The sequence below is a fragment of the Balaenoptera physalus genome (assembly GCF_965194825.1).
Source record: "Balaenoptera physalus genome assembly, chromosome: 13".
Lineage (NCBI taxonomy): Eukaryota > Metazoa > Chordata > Mammalia > Artiodactyla > Balaenopteridae > Balaenoptera > Balaenoptera physalus.
In genome coordinates, this window is record NC_138892.1 from 466,549 (window position 1) to 485,790 (window position 19,242).

The 19,242-nt window shown below is 44.9% G+C and overlaps 1 protein-coding gene across 5 annotated transcripts in view; it reads right to left on the reverse strand.

Moving 5' to 3' along the window:
* The window catches only part of PPP6R2 (protein phosphatase 6 regulatory subunit 2), a 72,955-nt gene that overhangs the window by 45,542 nt on the left and 8,171 nt on the right, over positions 1–19,242 (reverse strand). For all 5 annotated transcript variants that reach the window (XM_082420772.1, XM_082420771.1, XM_082420770.1 and 2 more), the window contains exon 2: positions 10,281–10,407. The gene's annotated coding sequence lies outside the window, so the exon portion shown is untranslated. The remainder of the gene's footprint in view (positions 1–10,280; positions 10,408–19,242) is intronic.

The following is a 19,242-nucleotide window of genomic DNA, read 5'->3' on the forward strand; positions in this document are numbered from 1 at the left end:
CTGCAACGTTAAAAAGGTGAATATTATTAATAAGCTCAATCTATAAAAGAGACACAAAATTCTACACCCAAAGGACAGAGAATACAAATTCTTTTTGAAAACACCATGTAACATTTACAAATACAAACCAGATATTAAACCAATAAAGGAAGCCTCAATAGACTCCAAAAGACCACTATCTTGCAGACTGTGTTCCCCAAACAATAAAGTATAGAAATTAATATAACAAGGATAGTTTTTAAAAATCAGTGATAAGCTGATCCTAAAATCCATATGGAAATGCAAGTGGCCCAGAACACACAAAACAATCTTGAAAAGGAACAAAGCTGGAGGACTCATTCTTCCTGATTTCAAAATTTACTACAAAGTTTCAGTAAACAATACAACGTGGTACAGGCCTAAGGAACGACATGTAGATTGATGGAATAGAATTGAGACAAGAAATAAACATTCATGGGCATCCCTGGTGGCGCAGTGATTAAGAATCCGCCTGCCAGTGCAGGAGACACGGGTTCGAGCCCTGGTCCAGGAAGATCCCACATGCCGCAGAGCCACTAAGCCCGTGCGTCACAACTACTGAGCCTGCGCTCTAGAGCCCGTGAGCCACAACTACTGAGCCCGTGTGCCACAACTACTGAAGCCTGCGCACCCTAGAGCCTGTGCTCCGCAACAAGAGAAGCCACCGCAATGAGAAGCCTGCGCACCGCAACGAAGAGTAGCCCCCGCTCACCACAACTACAGAAAGCCTGTGTGCAGCAATGAAGACCCAACGCAACCAAAAATAAATAAATTAATTAAAAAAAAAATAAACACTCAGATTTACAGTCAACTGATTTTTGACAAGGGTGAAAAAACAATTCAATGGGGGTTAGAATAGTGTTTTCAATATATGATGCTGGAACAACTAGATATCTGCATGCAAAAAAATAAATGCGGGCTTCCCTGGTGGCGCAGTGGTTAAGAATCCGCCTGCCAGTGCAGGGGACACGGGTTCAAGCCCTGGTCTGGGAAGATCACACATGCCGCGGAGCAACTGGGCCCGTGAGCCACAGCTACTGAGCCTGCGCTCTAGAGCCTGCGCACCACAACTACTGAGCATGCGCATCTGGAGCCTGTGCGCCACAACAAGAGAGGCCGCGATAGTGAGAGGCCCGCGCACCGCGATGAAGAGTGGCCCCCGCTCGCCGCAACTAGAGAAAGCCCTCGCACAGAAACGAAGACCCAACACAGCCATAAATAAATAAATAAATTTTAAAAAAAAAACAACAATAAATGCAGACCCTTATTTATACACTATATACAAAGATTTACCAACATAGATCAAAGACCTAAATTTAAGTGCTAAAACTATAAAACTCTTAGAAGAAACAATCATGTATTTGCCGATGGTTTCTTAGATATGACACCAAAAGCAACAAAAGAAAATATAACTTGGACTTCCTCAAAAATAGTTTTTGTGCTTCAAATGACACCTTTAAGAAAGTGTAAAGACAACACACACAATGGGAGAACATTTTCACAAAAGAAAATTTTTGCAAATCATATATCTGAAAAAGGACTTGCACCTAGAATATATAAAGAACTCTTACAGCTCAATAATAAAAAGACAAATTTTAGAACAAGTAAAGGATCTGGGATTCCCTGGTGGCACAGTGGTTAAGAATCCGCCTGCTAATGCAGGGGACATGGGTTCGAGCCCTGGTCTGGGAAGATCCCACATGCCACAGAGCAACTAAGCCTGTGTGTCACAACTACTGAGCCTGAGCTCTAGAGCCCGCAAGCCACAACTACTGAGCCCACGTGCCACAACTACTGAAGCCTGCGCGCCTAGAGCCCGTGCTCCGCAAAAAGAGAAGCCATGACAATGAGAAGCCCGTGCACTGCAACAAAGAGTAGCCCCCGCTCACCTCAACTAGACAAAGCCCGTGCACAGCAACGAAGACCCAACACAGACAAAAATTAATTAATTAATTAATAAAGAAAAAAATGAGTAAAGGATCTGAATAGACATTTCTCCAAAGAAAATATCCAAATGGACAAAAAGCATACAAAAAAATGCTCAGTACCATTAGCCATCCGGGAAATGCAAGTCAAAAGCACAATGAAGGGACTTCCCTGGTGGTGCAGTGGTTAAGAATCCACCCGCCAATGCAGGGGCCAGAGGTTCGATCCCTGGTCCAGGAAGATCCCATATGCCGCGGAGCAACTAACCCCATGTGCCACAACTACTGAGCCTGCGCTCTAGAGCCTGCGAGCCACAACTACTGAGCCCGTGAGCCACAACTACTGAAGCCCGCACGCCTACAGCCCATGCTCCACAACGAGAAGGCACCGCAATGAGAAGCACGCGCACTGCAACGAAAGAGGGGCCCCCGCTCACCGCAACTAGAGAAAGCCCGCGCGCAGCAACGAAGGCCCAAAGCAGACAAAAATAATAAAATAAATTAAATAAATAAAATTTTTTTAAAATGTGGTCTATCCATACAATGGAATATTATTCAGTAATAAGAAAGAATGAAGTACTGATAGGCCCCCACGGAGCCTGGTTGGTTTCACCGCAGCAGCACAGAGGCGGCCTCAATGTGCCAAGCGCCCACACTATGCTGCTCTGCGTGATGCCAGCACTGCACACCAGGCCTGGGTCTGCACACGCCAGCCCACAAGCCACAGGCTCCTTCATGGTGGGGATGGTCATACATCTCATGTGTTCCACCAGACAGCACCGGAGCACACACAGAACAAATCTTGACCAACAAATAAAACCAAAATTTCACCCAAATAATCATCATCATGCTACTCGCTTATTTATACCTTTTATAGTTTGAAAGAATAAACTAAGTTAACATCTACTTATTTACCCCTAAATCATAAAAGAGCAAGTCTCGGCAGGATTTCCACCCTGTAAAGAAGAGTAAGACACTCGAGGGCCTCTGAGAACCCATGCCTTCGGCAGAATCTGGTGCACCAGCGCATCTGCCCCAGGGCCTGTGTGCTAAAGGCGGCCCAGCTCAACGTTCCCAGACACGGGGATTTCACAGGCTGGCTAAGTTCTTTGCTTTTTTTTAAAAATAAATTTATTTATTTATTTATTTTATCTTTGGCTGCATTAGGTCTTTGTTGCTGCGCGCAGGCTCTCTCTTGTTGTGGTGAGCGGGGGTTACTCTTCGTTGCAGTGCGCAGGCTTCTCTTTGAGGTGCCTTCTCTTGTTGCGGAGCACAGGCTCTAGGTGCGCGGGCTTCAATAGTTGTGGCAAACGGGCTTAACTGCTCCATGGCATGTGGGATCTTCCCGGACCAGGGATCGAACCTGTGTCGCTTGCACTGGCAGGCGGATTCTTAACCACTGCGCCACCAGGGAAGTCCCAAGTTCTTTTATTTTAATTTAGAAAACTAACAGGGTTGCCAACTTTTTCACTCTGCCAAGCCAGGAGGAGGGAGGGAGGGAAAGAGAGAGAAAGAAAAGCAGACACAAAGGGGCTTCCCTGGTGGCACAGTGGTTAAGAATCCACCTACTAATACAGGGGACACGGGTTCAAGCCCTAGCCCGGGAAGATCCCACATGCTGTGGAGCAACTAAGCCCACGTGCCATAACTACTGAAGCCCATGCGCCTAGAGCCTATGCTCTGCAACAAGAGAAGCCACCACAATGAGAAGCCTGCTCACCGCAACGAAGAGTAGCACCCGCTCGCCACCACTAGAGAAAGCCCGCACGCAGCAATGAAGACCCAATGCAGTCCAAAATAAATAAATTAAATTTTTAAAAAAGGAGGAAAGGATAAACTGTCATCTACAATCACCTTCAATTCAGACAACAATGGCTTTTTCAATATCAAAAGAAGAAAGCCATAATAATATCAGGATTGAGGATTATGTCTCACTTTAAAAAAAACAGTTTTAAGGGCTTCCCTGGTGGCGCAGTGGTTGAGAATCTGCCTGCCAATGCAGGGGACACGGGTTCGAGCCCTGGTCTGGGAAGATCCCACATGCCGCGGAGCAACTGGGCCCATGAACCACAATTACTGAGCCTGCGCGTCTGGAGCCTGTGCTCCGCAGGAAGAGAGGCCGTGATAGTGAGAGGCCCGCGCACCGCGATGAAGAGTGGCCCCCGCTTGCCACAACTGGAGAAAGCCCTCGCACAGAAACGAAGACCCAACACAGCCATAAATAAATAAAAATTAAAAAACAAAAAAAAAAAAAAAAAAAAAAACAGTTTTAAGAAAAGCTCACCTTTGCTCATCTCACCAATATTACATACAGACCAGCATCTGAGAACCTCTATTTACATTCCCACTGACACCTGAAATAAAAATAGGTTACTCTCAAAGTCATTCACTTAGACTGTGTGCCTCACCAGCTCACACCTAGGCCATTAAACCAAAAATCTCTGTGCAGCAACGTTTCTGTGCTTCCGTCAGCTATCCATGCATTTTAAGAAATACGTAATCTCATCAGTGGCATCCCTTAAAGAGTTCATAGCAATGGTACTGGTTTAGGTTCAGCTAACTTCACTGCCTAAGGAACTGGTTTAAACTGGTTCTAGAACTGTTACTCAGGTAATACTGCATACTTCTTTTCCAAACGTTTCAAGATGACTTTACTTTTTTTTTTAATATTTACTTATTTATTCATTCATTCATTCATTTTTGGCTGTGTTGGATCTTAGTTGTGGCACTCAGGATTTTTCATTGCGGCGAGCAGGCTACACTCTGGTTGTGGCATGTGGGCTTAGTTGCTCCGCGGCATGTGGGATCTTAGTTCCCCAACCAGGGATCGAACCCGTGTCCCCTGCATTGGAAGGCGGATTCTTAACCACTGGACCACCAGGGAAGTCCCTTCCAAACGTTTCTTGTACCCCAACAACTATGCACTATCCTCCAAAGAGATGCTAGCATTCTCTTAATCGGCCCTCACCTACAGGAAGGCTAACTTTCCTTCCTTAGATGACCTAGAGGCCCACCACCGACAGCATATCTTTAGAACAAGCTACTGGCTCACAGTACTGGCGTGTTGACTTGAGATGTCTCTGGTTATACGTGAGATGCAACACAGCACAAGGATTCCCGTCACATCCTGACAACAGCCTCCACAGTCTGTCTGGAATGCCAAGCAAAGTATTACCAGCATCTTCTAGACTCTTATCCAACAGCCAAATGAGAGGAACTTCAAGTTCCTCTTAAACTACCTCTCATTTACTTCTTCTGGTGAGTATAACCATCAGACACAAGGCAGCTTCCAAAGAGAAATGTTGTCCATACGATCATGCAGTTCCACGGACAGAGCCCTTCAGAAAAGAACATTCTGCAGTAGAGACTGTTGCTAAGAGAAAGTGAGACTCTGAAACGCACCCTATACCTGTCTGACCAATCGCTCTTTAAAAAGTTTCACAACCAAGGCCCCGGCTCTGCTATGTGAGCTGACCTCTTGTGGCCTGGTGCCCTCGCCTGTGAACTGGGGACAAGGGGCACCCTCCGCGCAGCGCCGCTGTGAGGGTGAGCTGAGCTACCCCGTGAGGAGCCCGGAGCAGGGGCGGGCACACTTCCTCCTCAGTCTCCTGACTGCAGAGGAGAGAAGGAAACAGAGACAAGGTCACCGTGCCACAGAGGACGGGCTCAGCAGTGGCTGGAGAGGCATGACTTGCTCACGGGAGCTGACCGTGAGCCTCTCCCAGTGCCACCTTCAAGTGGCATCACACTGGTAGCTCAAGTTGGACATGACAGAAGCATTAGCACTGTAGAAATCGACAATGCTACAGGCCAGGAGATTTTTGTGCTTTTTTTGTTTTTGACTTTTAAAAAATTTTTTTATTATTATTTTTATTTTTGGCTGCATTGGATGTTCCTTTCTGCACACAGGCTTTCTCCAGCTGCAGCGAGCGGGGGCTACTCTTCATTGCGGTGCGCAGGCTTCTCATCCTGGTAGTTTCTCTTGTTGTGCAGCACAGGCTCTAGGCGCATGGGCTTCAGTGGTTGCAGCACGTGGGCTCAGTGGTTGCAGCACTCGGGCCCTAGAGCATGCTGGCTTCAGTAATTGCGGCACGCGGGCTCTAGAGCGCAGGCTCAGTAGTTGTGGCTCACGGGCTTAGTTGCTCTGGGGCATGTGGGATCTTCCTGGACCAGGGATCAAACCCGTGTCCCCCACATTGGCAGGCGGACTCTTAACCACTGCGCCACCATGGAAGCCCCGTGGCCAGGAGGTTTTTGACTCTCCCAGAGAGCCAGATATTAAACATTTACCAACACACCACTGGAATTCTATTGGTCTGGAAAAAAGCGACAATGTGAATCCATGGAGAGCAGTGGATACTTGCACAACTAGTCAAACAACAAACAAGACCATGTCTATACTGGGCACAGTCCACTGGGGGTGGCGGGGGGATGGGGGGACCAAAAAGAAGGGGGTGGGATGGGAGGAACAGATGAACAAAAATCTAAAATCAGAAGTGAAAAGAATAGCCACAGGAAGCCCCTGGTGGCACAGTGGTTAAGAATCCGCCTGCCAATGCAGGGGACATGGCGGAGCAACTAAGTCCGTGTGCCACAACTACTGAGCCCACGTGTCAAAACTACTGAAGCCTGTGCACCTACAGCCTGTGCTCCGCAACAAGAGAAGCCACTGCAATGAGAAGCCCGCGCACCACAACGAAGAGTAGCCCCCGCTCTCCGCAACTAGAGAAAGCCACGTGCACAGCAATGAAGACCCATGCAGCCAAAAACAAATAAATAAATTTATTTAAAATAAGTAAATAAAAATAAAAATAAGGAGTATGCTTATTTAATAGTCTGTTTCTTTTTTTAAATATTTATTTATTTATTTACTATTTATTTTTGGCTGCGCCGGGTCGTAGTTGCTGCACGAGGGATATTTAGTTGCAGCATGTGGACTTCTTAGTTGTGGCATGCAGACTTCTTAGTTGCGGCATGCAAACTCTCAGTTGCAGCATGCATGTGGGATCTAGTTCCCCGAACAGGGACCAGAACCCGGGCCCCCTGCACTAGGAGCATGGAGTCCTGCCACTGGACCACTGGGGAAGCCCCAATAGTCTGTTTCTGATAATCCCCAAATCTAAAATCTAGGAGGGCTGTTTCTACTGGTTTTCATGCATGGTGCCTTATTTCCTTGTGTGCTTGTCCAGTTTTGTCTGTGTACTAATTAACATCCTTAAAAAATATTCATAGGTGTTTTTTGCATTTTAGGATGATGGTAACTTCCTCCAGAGAGGTTTTATGTTTGGTCCCACTGTTGCCTGAAGGCATTACCAAACCAGAAAACCTTAGATTCATGCTTCATTTCCCTGAACTACCAAGTAATATGAACCTGGGCCACAAATCCTCCCAAAGGCCAATCCACAGCCACAATTTTCCCCCTTTTTTCCTGCTACATTTAGTAAAAAGGAGGGGGCAAAGATGGAGATAGGCAGGTCTGCTTCTAGTTCACCCTGCCTGTGAGGGCACTGACTTTCAGAGCCCATTTAATATGAGGAGGGCCCCTTTTAGGTTCTCTACCTTGAGAGGACTGCAGATCTTCACTTCAGAGGCCGGCAAGGACTCAGAAATCAAAGCCCCACTTTGTCCAAATCAGCAGATGTCCTTAAGGCAAAGGCAGATTCCATCCTATGGTGTTTAAATTACCTTTCTGGGTTCTTTCTTTGTTATATTTTGGTTTAAAACTTCCTTGCAATATTGTCAGTCTTTTTTTTTTTTTTTTTTTAAAGAGCAAGTGATATACAAGCTGGCTTTTTTTTAATTTTTATTTTTATTTATTTAAACACTATTTTATTTATTTATGGCTGTGTTGGGTCTTCGTTTCTGTGCAAGGGCTTTCTCTAGTTGTGGCAAGTGGGGGCCACTCTTCATCGCGGTGCGCGGGGCCTCTCATTATCGCGGCCTCTCCAGATGCGCAGGCTCAGTAATTGTGGCTCACGGGCCCAGTTGCTCCGCGGCATGTGGGATCCTCCCAGACCAGGGCTCGAACCCGTGTCCCCTGCACTGGCAGGCAGACTCTCAACCACTGCGCCACCAGGGAAGCCCTATTGTCAGTCTTTTGATTTTTTTTCTTTTTTTTTCTTTTTGGCTGCGTTGGGTCTTCGTTACTGCGTGCAGGCTTTTCTCTAATTGCAGAGAGCGGGAGCTACTCTTCGTTGCAGTGCACGGGCTTCTTATTGCAGCGGCTTCTCTTGTTGTGGCCCATGGGCTCTAGGCACTCGGGCTTCAGTAGTTGTGGCACGCGGGCTTCAGTAGCTGTGGCTCACGGGCTTCAGTAGCTGTGGCTCACGGGCTCTAGAGCACAGGCTCAGTAGTTGCGGCACCCAGGCTCAGTTGCTCCATGGCATGTGGAATCTTCCCAAACCAGGGCTAGAACCCGTGTCCCCTGCATTGGCAGGCGGATTCCCAACCACTGCGCCACCAGGGAAGCCCTTGATTTTTTCTTTAATCCAATAATTTTAATTGTTTTCCATAGGGTGGGAGATGGGAGGATAGCAGGTAGTCCAAATAATCTAGCCTAACAATTACCAAATACATAAAATCACTGATGTTTTTCTGTAAAATATATCTGATACACAATTCTATACTGAAACTTATATTCTCTCATCACTTTGAGGAGATACTCCACTCTCTAGTGGCGTCTATTCATGCTAATGAGACATCCGTTGTCAACCTAACAGACATTCCTTTGCAGGTAATCTCTCTTACCTCTGGGCTTAAGGTCTTTCTGTCTTTGTTGCTACACAATTTCAGTGTATGGGTGTGGGTTTCCTTTTACTTATACTGTTTAGGACATTGTGTGCTTCCTAAATCTACAGATTTATCTCTCATTAGTTTCTGAAAAGTCAACACTATTAACACTTTGAATAACGCCTCTCCTCCTTCTCCCTACTTTTCCATCCTGGGGTTCCAACTACACGGTCACAGCACACTTTTAACCTACCCTCCACTTCTCTAGTCTCACTTTCCATCTCCCATCTCTCAATGCTGCACACTGGATAATTTCTTCAGGTATATATTCCAGTTCACTAATTCTGCCTTCAGCCATGTTTATTTAATTCACATATATTGTTTTTAATTTCAACTTTTTTTCATTTCTGAAAGTTCTACTTGGAATCATTTTGATACCTTGGTTTTCATTACTAATTTTTATTCTATTTTGTATTTCTTCAAAAATTTCATACATTATTATATATACTGCATCTGATTATCCAATACCTGCAGACCTCGGGGCATCTAATTGTGCCAACTCCTCACAACGGTGTGTGTCCTGAATATAGAATGAAGCTTGCTTGGACTTCCCTGGTGGTGCAATGGTTAAGAATCTGCCTGCCAATGCAGGGAACACGGGTTCAAGCCCTGGTCCGGGAAGATCCCACATGCCACGGAGCAACTAAGTCCATGCACCACAACTACTGAGCCTGTGCTCTAGAGTCCGCGAGCCACAACTACTGAACCCACGTGCCACAACTGCTGAAGCCCACGAGCCTAGAGCCTGTGCTCTGCAACAAGAGGAGCCACCGCAGTGAGAAGACCGTGCACCGCAACGAAGGGTAGCCCCCGCTTGCCGCGACTAGAGAAAGCCCGCGTGCAGCAACGAAGACCCAACGCAGCCAAAAAATAAATTAATTAATTTAAAAAAAAAAGAAAAAAGAATGAAGCTTGCTTAAACATAATCTACAGAAATCCCGAGGGCCTACAATGAGTATGCTTTGCTCTGAAAAGGATTTAACTTCTCTTCAGCAAGGAGCAAAAGAGTGCTATCATAATACTCACTGTTTCTTTTCTTTTCTTTTTCTCTTTTGGCTTTTGAAGAGTTAGCTTAATTTTTAAGCACCAAAGGGCTCCCGGGAAGTTGTATCTACTGTAATCTATCCAGCATCTATCTAATTGGATTGCGATGGGCAAACCTTTTAGGGGCATCTACTGCAGCTGGAGGCACAAGCCCCTCCCCGCCTTTCCAGCTCCTACTTGGAATGTGTTCTGACAGCGGCCATAACACACATAAGCCCGTCTCACCTACTCCCCACGGGTGAGACACGGCACGTTCCTCACTACAGGTGCATGACTGTCCCGTTTTATTTGCATTACCCTTTGGCTTGGAGAGACCAAGTAACTTTTCCACAACACAGCACCTCAAAACCAGACACAGGAGGGTCAAGAATCCCTAAAAGTCAGGACACTACATGCACATCTTCAAAACTAAAATTTTTGCTGTCATCCATCTTCGAATGTCCCCTTATACAGTATATTTGCATAAATTACACAATAAAACAGAACCAAAAACAATTATCTTACCTTCTGTGGAAACTCCTTGTTTAAATTTTGTATTTAGGCAGAATATAAAAACATTTGGGATTTTCTCTTGGAGTATATGCAACTTTAAGAAAAATTTTTTCATTCAGTAGACTTATAATCTCTTCACCTGAAAAATAAGAGGAAGAAACTTATTTTAAGTTCTACTTCTGTAAAGTTAACTCACCAAAATGATAGAGAAAAGGAAAACAACAATCATTAGCTTTACTTAGTATTTAAATTATCAGAACATTTCATGATTAAGGATCTAAAAACTCCCTTGTCCATGCTTGTCCTACAGAGATTGGTACCAACGATACACACCCATTTTAAATCTGGTTAACTAACTCAGTGGTTGGAAGTGAAGGACAGGAGGAGGATCTCTGTGAAGCCATCTAGTTTCATGCCTACACACTGTAACTATCAAGAGACACATACCCTGGTCACAAGATGCCTGGACGGCTCACTGATGACCCATCACAACTTCTAGAAGAAAAGAGTTCCGAAGCGCTCCAGCTGGGATGCCTAACACCGTTTCCAAATAACGTGACTAGCGCTCCTTGGCAAAAGGACTGACTTCAAGGCATGCAGCAAACGCACAGACTAGGGGGCTTCCCTGGTGGCACAGTGGTTAAGAATCCGCCTGCCAATGCAGGGGACACAAGTTCGAGACCTGGCCCGGGAAGATCCCACATGCCGCGGAGCAACTAACCCCGTGCGCCACAACTACTGAAGCCCACGCGCCTAGAGCCCACGCTCCACAACGAGAAGCCACCACAATGAGAAGCCTACGCACCGCAACGAAGAGTAGCCCCTGCTCACCATGACTAGACAAAACCTGCGTGCAGCAACGAAGACCCAACGCAGCCAAAAAAGTAAATAAATTAAATAAATAAATTTATTAAAAAAAAAAAAAAAACACACAGACCAGCAGAGCCCAGGACTGTTCATTCTGTATTTGCATGGAAGTCATGATTTCACCTTTTTTAAAATAACTAATTTTTTTTTAATTTATTTTTTTGGCTGCGTTGGGTCTTTGTTGCTGCACGCGGGCTTTCTCTACTTGCGGCGAGTGGGGGCTACTCTTCGTTGCACTGCATGGGCTTCTCATTGCAGTGGCTTCTCGTTGCAGAGCACGGGCTCCAGGCGTGCAGGCTTCAGCAACTGTGGTTTGCAGGCTCTAGAGCGCAGGCTCAGTAGTTGTGGCACACGGCCTTAGTTGCTCCATGGCATGTGGGATCTTTCCGGACCAGGGCTCGGACCTGTGTCCCCTGCACTGGCAGGTGGATTCTTAACCACTGAGCCACCGGGGAAGCCCAATGATTTTACCTTTTGAAAATTATACTTTAGCAATAAGGAGGGGTGACTGTTCTAGAATATAAGAGCCCTAAGAGACCTAATCATCAAATATAATATTTAGATCTTGTTTGGGTCCAGTTAAAACGAATCAACTGGAAGAGTATATTTTTGAAGCTATTGGGGAAATCTGAATATGGACTGGTATTAGATGGTATTAAGGAATTACTGTAAATCTCTTAGTTGTAAAAATGACATGACCACTATGTTTTTAAAAATAAAAACTTTCCTTGTCTGTTAGAGAGAAAAAGTGAAGTATTCATGGGTGAAATGACATTATTTCTTGGATTTACTTTTAAAACACTCCACCGAAACACAAGAACGAAACAAATTTTAAAAGCGTGAGAGAGATATTACTCAGCCATAAAAAGAAACAAAATTGAGTTATCTGTAGTAAGGTGGATGGACCTAGAGTCTGTGATACAGAGTGAAGTAAGTCAGAAAGAGAAAAACAAATACCGCATACTAACACATATATATGGAATCTAAAAAGAAAAATGGTTCTGAAGAACCTAGGGGCAGGGCAGGAATAAAGACACGGAAGTAGAGAATGGACTTGAGGACATGGGGAGGGGGAAGGGTAAGCTGGGACAAAGTCAGAGAATGGCACTGACATATATACACTACCAAATGTAAAACAGATAGCTAGTGGGAAGCAGCCGCATGGCACAGGGAGATCAGCTGGGTGCTTTGTGACCACCTAGAGGGGTGGGATGGGGAGGGTGGGAGGGAGACGCAAGAGGGAGGGGATATGGGGATATACGTATGCATATAGCTGACTCACTTTGTTGTACAGCAGAAACTAACACGCCACTGTAAAGCAATTATCCTCCAATAAAGATGTTTAAAGAAAAAAAGACGGTTCACAACAGTAAAAAGACAAAGTGTGAGAGAAAGGGGCAGATGAAGAAACCGTCACATAGCCGGCAAAGCACCGATCACCGATAAAGCTGGGAGATGAGCGCATGGATGCTCGTTATCTTCTCTCTGCATCTGTGTGTTTTTAAATTTCATATAAAAGTCAAGCAAAAAAAGGCGCTCGAAGTTGTGCTGCTAAGCCAGGAATAAGTCAGTGTTATCTCCTAAAACAGGAAAATCTTTTTACATCTGTGAAACAGAACAAAGGAAACTTCGTTTACAATAGAGTCAGGAGGCCAGAAGGGGAGCCCGCACCCACTGCTACTCAGCCTCAACCACAGACCCCCGTGGAGGAAGGTTTCCTGTTTGCCCAGCAACTCAGCCAGGGAGAAACCATCACCACCCTGAACTCTCACTTTCCTCCAATGGACTTTTGTTCAAAATAGCCCCTCCCAACTTCCTCCTTTTTCTCTACAAAGTAACCTTCCTCTGCTTTGTTCATGAGACGTGCCTCTGGCTTTTGCTATTGCTTGCTTGCCCTGAATTGCAACTCTCTGCTATTCCCAAAGAAACCCATTTTGCTGGTAAAATAACTAACTGGTTGTTTTACTTTTAAAGTTGGCACATCTAACATTTCAAAATTATTAAGTAAATAATTCAAAATTGGCTTTTCAGCACTTTATACACAGTTTCAAAATAAGGAAGTATCTCTGTAAGGGCCCTGAGACCTGTTTATTCTGACTTTGAACCAGTGCTTTTATAACATACATCTTCTTGACAAATTCTGCTTAGTCTGAGCCGGAGGAAGCCCGAAACAGCCGGGACATCACGGGGGACATGCAGCCCGGGAATGAGTGGCACCTTCTCCTCGGCGGGCACACAGCCTGAGCGTCCTCCCCATGCTTGCTCTCCCTGGCAGCGTCACCCTCTCCCACGTCCTCCCACTGCAGGTACGAGCGTTCTGTCACCTGTGGCCTCCAGCCCACACCCCGCGGGCTCTTCTTCTCAGCAGGCCCTCAGGATCTCATTCTGTAGCCTGGTTCTCCTGTGACACCTTTCTCCCAAGCCCTATCCCCACCTCCTTCCCTAAACACATGAATTCCCTTCATGTCCACCCAGGTAAGGCCACCTCTGCTCTACCACCCAGGCATCCCGAACTAGAAAGGGGTCAGCATTCTCATAGGTCCCATCACTATCTTCTATGCTTCCTAATACCTTCATTCAAATACCTGTTTTTGATACTTTTGCTTCTGGCCAAGACGAAATAACAGGGATCAGATTTACAAATGAAATGGTTTTCAAGACACTGGCTATCCTGCAGTGAAGAACAGTGATCCCTGACAGGAGGGAAACAAGAGGAGGCCCTTAACTGCCCAGTTTCCTGCCTGACAAGTAGTTCTGGGTAACAGCAGAGACACCAGGTGGGGTCCAGCAGTCCCCCGAGGTGAAGAAACAGCACTGGGAGTCCAGGAAGGCCAAGGCGCTAGAGTCCACAGGCAGAGCACTGGAAGGGACAGAGTCGTAGACAGCGCTGAGGATCTGCTGGCTCCAGCCAGGTACTGATCAATGCAAGTGTGTAAGAAAGGCATCCAAGCCAGGGATTAGCAGGAACCACCCTCCGAGTTCACAGGGGGCCAAGGAGAGTTACTCTTTCTCCCAGTCACAGTGGAAAATTTCCTAATTTCGGGGCACTGGACAAAGTACTCAGAAGACTTTTGCCTCAGTGGTGGGGCAAAGTGACAACACTGGACTCAACATAACTCTGGTCCCACCTAACAAAGCCTAAAAGCCAGACCCACAGAATCAAACTGTTTCTAAGTAATTTAACAACATTCCAGAACAAAGGTCAAGAATATTTATAGAAATACAAAAATACCCAGCATCCAACAAGATAAAAGTCACAGTGTCTTGGCATCCAATCAAAAATGGCCAGACATGCAAGGCAGCGGGAAAACACAAACCATGACCAACCTAGAAATGACACAGGTGATGAGATTAACAGACAAGGGTATTTAAGCAGGTGTTGTAACCATAGTCCATATGTTCAAAAGCCTAGGGGAAATATTAGACGTGTCAGAGACATGAAAGCTATACGAAGACCCAAACAGAACCATAAATATACTCTTAATCCAAAAAAAAGGCAGAAAAAGAGGAAAAGGGAACAGAGAGCACACTGCCAGCCTCGACACCAGGCCACATTAAGTGGGGCCACCACTCGACACAGTCTCGGTTCTCTTTCCTCATCCCCACCCACCTCCCCAACCACACCAGCACCCACTACTTCTTAAATATGCTGCGAGTCTCTCATAGCTGACACCTTGGCACGTGGGTCCTCTCTGCCTGGAACACCCTTTGTCCCATCTTCCTACTTGGCAAATTCCTGTCTGTTCCTCAACTCCGAAATTCACCGAAAACCACTTTTGTCAGGTCACTGAGTCCTTCCTCAGTGCTCTCACAAGAGCACTTCCAGAGAATCAACACACTATAATAATCTGGTTTTACGTATTTTTATTTATTCTAAATTATGAAAATATTTAAAACATAAAAAGGTCCAGAGAAGAATATAACAAATACCCATGTACTGAGATTTAATAAATGTTAACATTTGCTCACATATGTCACCTACTTAAAAAAATAAATAAATTGTTTCTAATACACCGAGGAATTGACAACCTATTTAACCCCCTTCGTCCACAGAGATAATCATTAATTTGCAGTATCCATAACTTCATTCTTTTACTACTTATATAACTGTAAGTAATGCATTATTTTAAGAGTATATTTAGGACTTCCCTGGTGGCACAGTGGTTAAGAATCCACCTGCCAACGCAGGGGACACGGGTTCGAGCCCTGGTCCGGGAAGATCCCACACGCCACGGAGCAACTAAGCCCGTGCGCCACAACTACTGAGCCTGCGCTCTAGAGCCCGCGTGCCTAGAGCCCGCGCTCCGCAACAAGAGAAGCCACCACAATGAAAAGCCCGTGCACCGCAACAGAGTAGCCCACGCTCGACACAACTAGAGAAAGCCCACGTGCGGCAACGAAGACCCAACACAGCCAAAATAAATTAATTAATTAATTTTAAAAAATAAAAAATAAAAAACAAGTATTTGGAGGTACCGGAGACCAATCAAGAACGTGCAGAAACTGGAGGGAACATAATCACTGGAAGAAGGAGAGCAAGGAGGAAAGAGGCCAGAGTTCAGGGTGACCAGCATGGCTGAAAATCCAACAGGAAAACCAGAAAAGAAGGGAGCCCCCCAAACCTGCATTAAATTCCTCCCAAATCCTTGGCTGACTCCTAAACAGCAAGTGGTGGGATGAGACACCAAGAAACCAAGCAGAAAAATAAGTCAAACTCAAAGAAACAGAGAGTAGAAAAGAGGCTGGGGGGCAAGGGGGTGCAGGGAGAGGTTGGTAAAAGGGAGCAAACACTCAGCTATAAGATGAATAAGGTCTGAAGATCAGATATAAGAATATGGTGACTACAGTGAATAACAATGCATTGAAATTTGCTACGACGAAACTTAACTGTTCTCACCAAAAGTATATGTGTATGTGTATATATATAGCTCTAGCTGTGACGCTTAACTAGTTAACTGTATACTTGCATCAAATCATCACGATATACTTTAAATATCTGAAAACAGCTATGTGAGGTGAATGAGCTGAGCCAAGACTCAGCAGCCGTCCAGCACTGTGGAGACAGACTCTGGAGTTTAAGTTCTGCCAAACTAGAAGGGTTTTCTATTAAAACCCCAGAAAGGCCATGCCTTAGGAGTAAAAAACATGTTCCAGAATTAAAAGCTATGCCCTAAAACTTAGTACAAAGCCAAAACAGATCTACCCTAGAAAAGCTCCTACAGGATCGAGATCACCTTCCAGTCATTTAACAGCCTGCCCTAACAAAACTCAACACTCTTTAAGGACAGATAACCTAAAACAGAATTTCTAGAATATACTATCTACAATGTCCATTTTGCAATAAAAAATTATTACACGTGCAAAGAAGAAAAATATTACCCATGATCAAGAGAAAAAACAATCTACAGGAACCAAAAATGACCATACATTGGAACTGGCAGATGAAAACGTCAGACCAGCAATTATAAATATTTTTTAAAATTTTAGGAAAAGGGAACAGAAGAAATGAACAGGTGGAGAATATTAGCAGAGAAATGCAAACTTGAAAGAAGAACCAAAAAGAAATTCTGGAACTGAAGAATACAGTATCTGAAATTAAAATGTCACTGGACGGAATTAATAACCGAATGAGCACAAAGAAAAGCAGGGAATTTGAAAATAGATGAAAAGAAAATATACAAATATAAACAAAGAGAGAAAGAAGAATTTTGAAAATACCAACACATTCGAAACCTGTGGGACAACATCAAACAATCTAAAATAGATATCATTGGAGGGACTTCCCTGGTGGTCCAGGGGGTAAGACTCCACATTCCTAATGCAGGGGGACCGGGTCCAACCCCTGGTTGGGGAACTAGATCCTACATGCATGCCACAACTAAGAGTTTGAATGCCGCAACTAACAGTCCGCATGCCGCATGCAACTAAAAAAAAAAAAAAAAAAAAAGGGCTTCCCTGGTGGCGCTGTGGTTGAGAATCTGCCTGCCAATGCAGGGGACACAGGTTCGAGCCCTGGTCTGGGAAGATCCCACATGCTGTGGAGCAACTGGGCCCGTGAGCCACAGTTACTGAGCCTGCACATCTGGAGCCTGTGCTCTGCAACAAGAGAGGCCGCGACAGTGAGAGGCCCACGCACCGCAATGAAGAGTGGCCCCCACTCGCTGCAACTAGAGAAAGCCCTTGCACAGAAACGAAGACCCAACACAACCAAAAATAAATATAAATAAATAAATAAATAAAAATTAAAAAAAAATCCTGTGTGCCGCAACTAAGACCCAGAGCAGCCTAAATATATAAATATTAAAATAAAATAAAATATATATCACTGGAGTCTCGAGAGAAGACAGATGATGAGGCAAAAGAATTATTTAAGAGGCAATGGCCAAAAAGTTTCCAAAGTTGATTAAATACATCAACCCACAGATCCAAGCAAATACAAAAACAGCACACCTAGAAGATTACAGCCAAATTGAAGAAAAGTTTTTAATAAAAAATTTATTTAATAAAAATAAATAGGGACTTCCCTGGTAGCGCAGTGGTTAAGAATGTGCCTGCCAATGCAGGGGACACGGGTTCAAGCCCTGGTCCGGGAAGATCCCACATGCCGCAGAGCAGTTAAGCCTGTGCACCACAACTACTGAGCCTGCGCTCTAGAGCCCGCAAGCCACAACTACTGAGCCCTCATGCCACGACTACTGAGGCCCGCGCGCCTAGAGCCCGTGCTCTGCAAACAGGAGAAGTCACCGCAATGAGAAACACGTGCACCACAAGGAAGAGTGGCCCCCACTCACCGCAACTAGAGAAAGCCCGCGCACAGCAACGAAAACCCAGTGCAGCCAAAAATAAATTAATAAAAAAAATAAAAAATAAAAATAAATAAAAATAAATATACATCTTAAACAGCAGGAAAAAGGGTATCAGGTAAACAAAAGTAAGAATGATAGCTGATTCCTCATCAGAAACAACAGAAACTAAAAGACAACAGAATAACTTTTTCAAAGTGCTGGGAAAAAAAGCTGTCAACCTAGAATTATCCAGCAAAAATATCCTTCAAAACTGAAGGGTAAATAAAGACTTTTTCAGACAAACAAAAGTTGAGTGATTCTGTCCCCAGTATACCCACAACATACAAAATACTGAAGGAAGTGCTTCAAGCCAAAGGAATATGATCCCATACAGAAATCCAATCTACGAAAAGAAATGAAGACCTTCCCAACTCACTCTCTGGGGCTGGTAGTACCCTAATACCAAAACAAAAGATATCATACGGGAGGGACTTCCTTGGTGGCACAGTGGTTAAGAATCCGCCTGCCAACACAGGTTCAAGCCCTAGTCCGGGAAGATCCCACATGCTGCGGAGCAGCTAAGCCTGTGCACCACAACTACTGAGCCTGTGCTCTACAGCCTGTGAGCCACAACTACTGAGCCCGTGTGCCACAACTACTGAAGCTCACGTGCCTAGAGCCTGTGCTCCACAACAAGAGAAGCCACCGCAACGAGAAGCCCGCACACCACAACGAGGAGTAGCCCCCACTCGCCGCAACTAGAGAAAGCCCGCATGCAGCAACGAAGACCCAACACAGCCAAAAATAAACAAATAATTTTTTAAAAAAGATATCATATGGGGAAAAAAGTTCATACACAAATATCTCATGAATATATATGATATATGCAAAAATCCTTAACAAAACACTAGTAAACCAAATCCAGCCACTTTTTGTTTTGTTTTGTTTTTTGGCTGTGCCACACGGCATGTGGGATCTTAGTTCCCTGACCAGGGATTGAACCCGTGCCCCCTGCAAAGGAAGCGTGGAGCCCTAACCACTGGACTGCCAGGGAATTCCCCCCAGCCACATTTAAAAAGGATTATACACCCCACACTAACGGGATTTATCCTAAGAATGCAAAGTTGCTTTAACATCTGAAAATTAATTAATACAACACATCATATTGACAGGATAAAGGACAGAAACCAAATAATCAACCCAACAAATGTAGAAAAGGCATTTGACAAACTCCAACACCCTTTCATGGTAAAAACTTTCCATAAAATAGAACCAGAAAGCAACTTCCTCAACCAATGAAGACCCACTATCACCACTTCCAT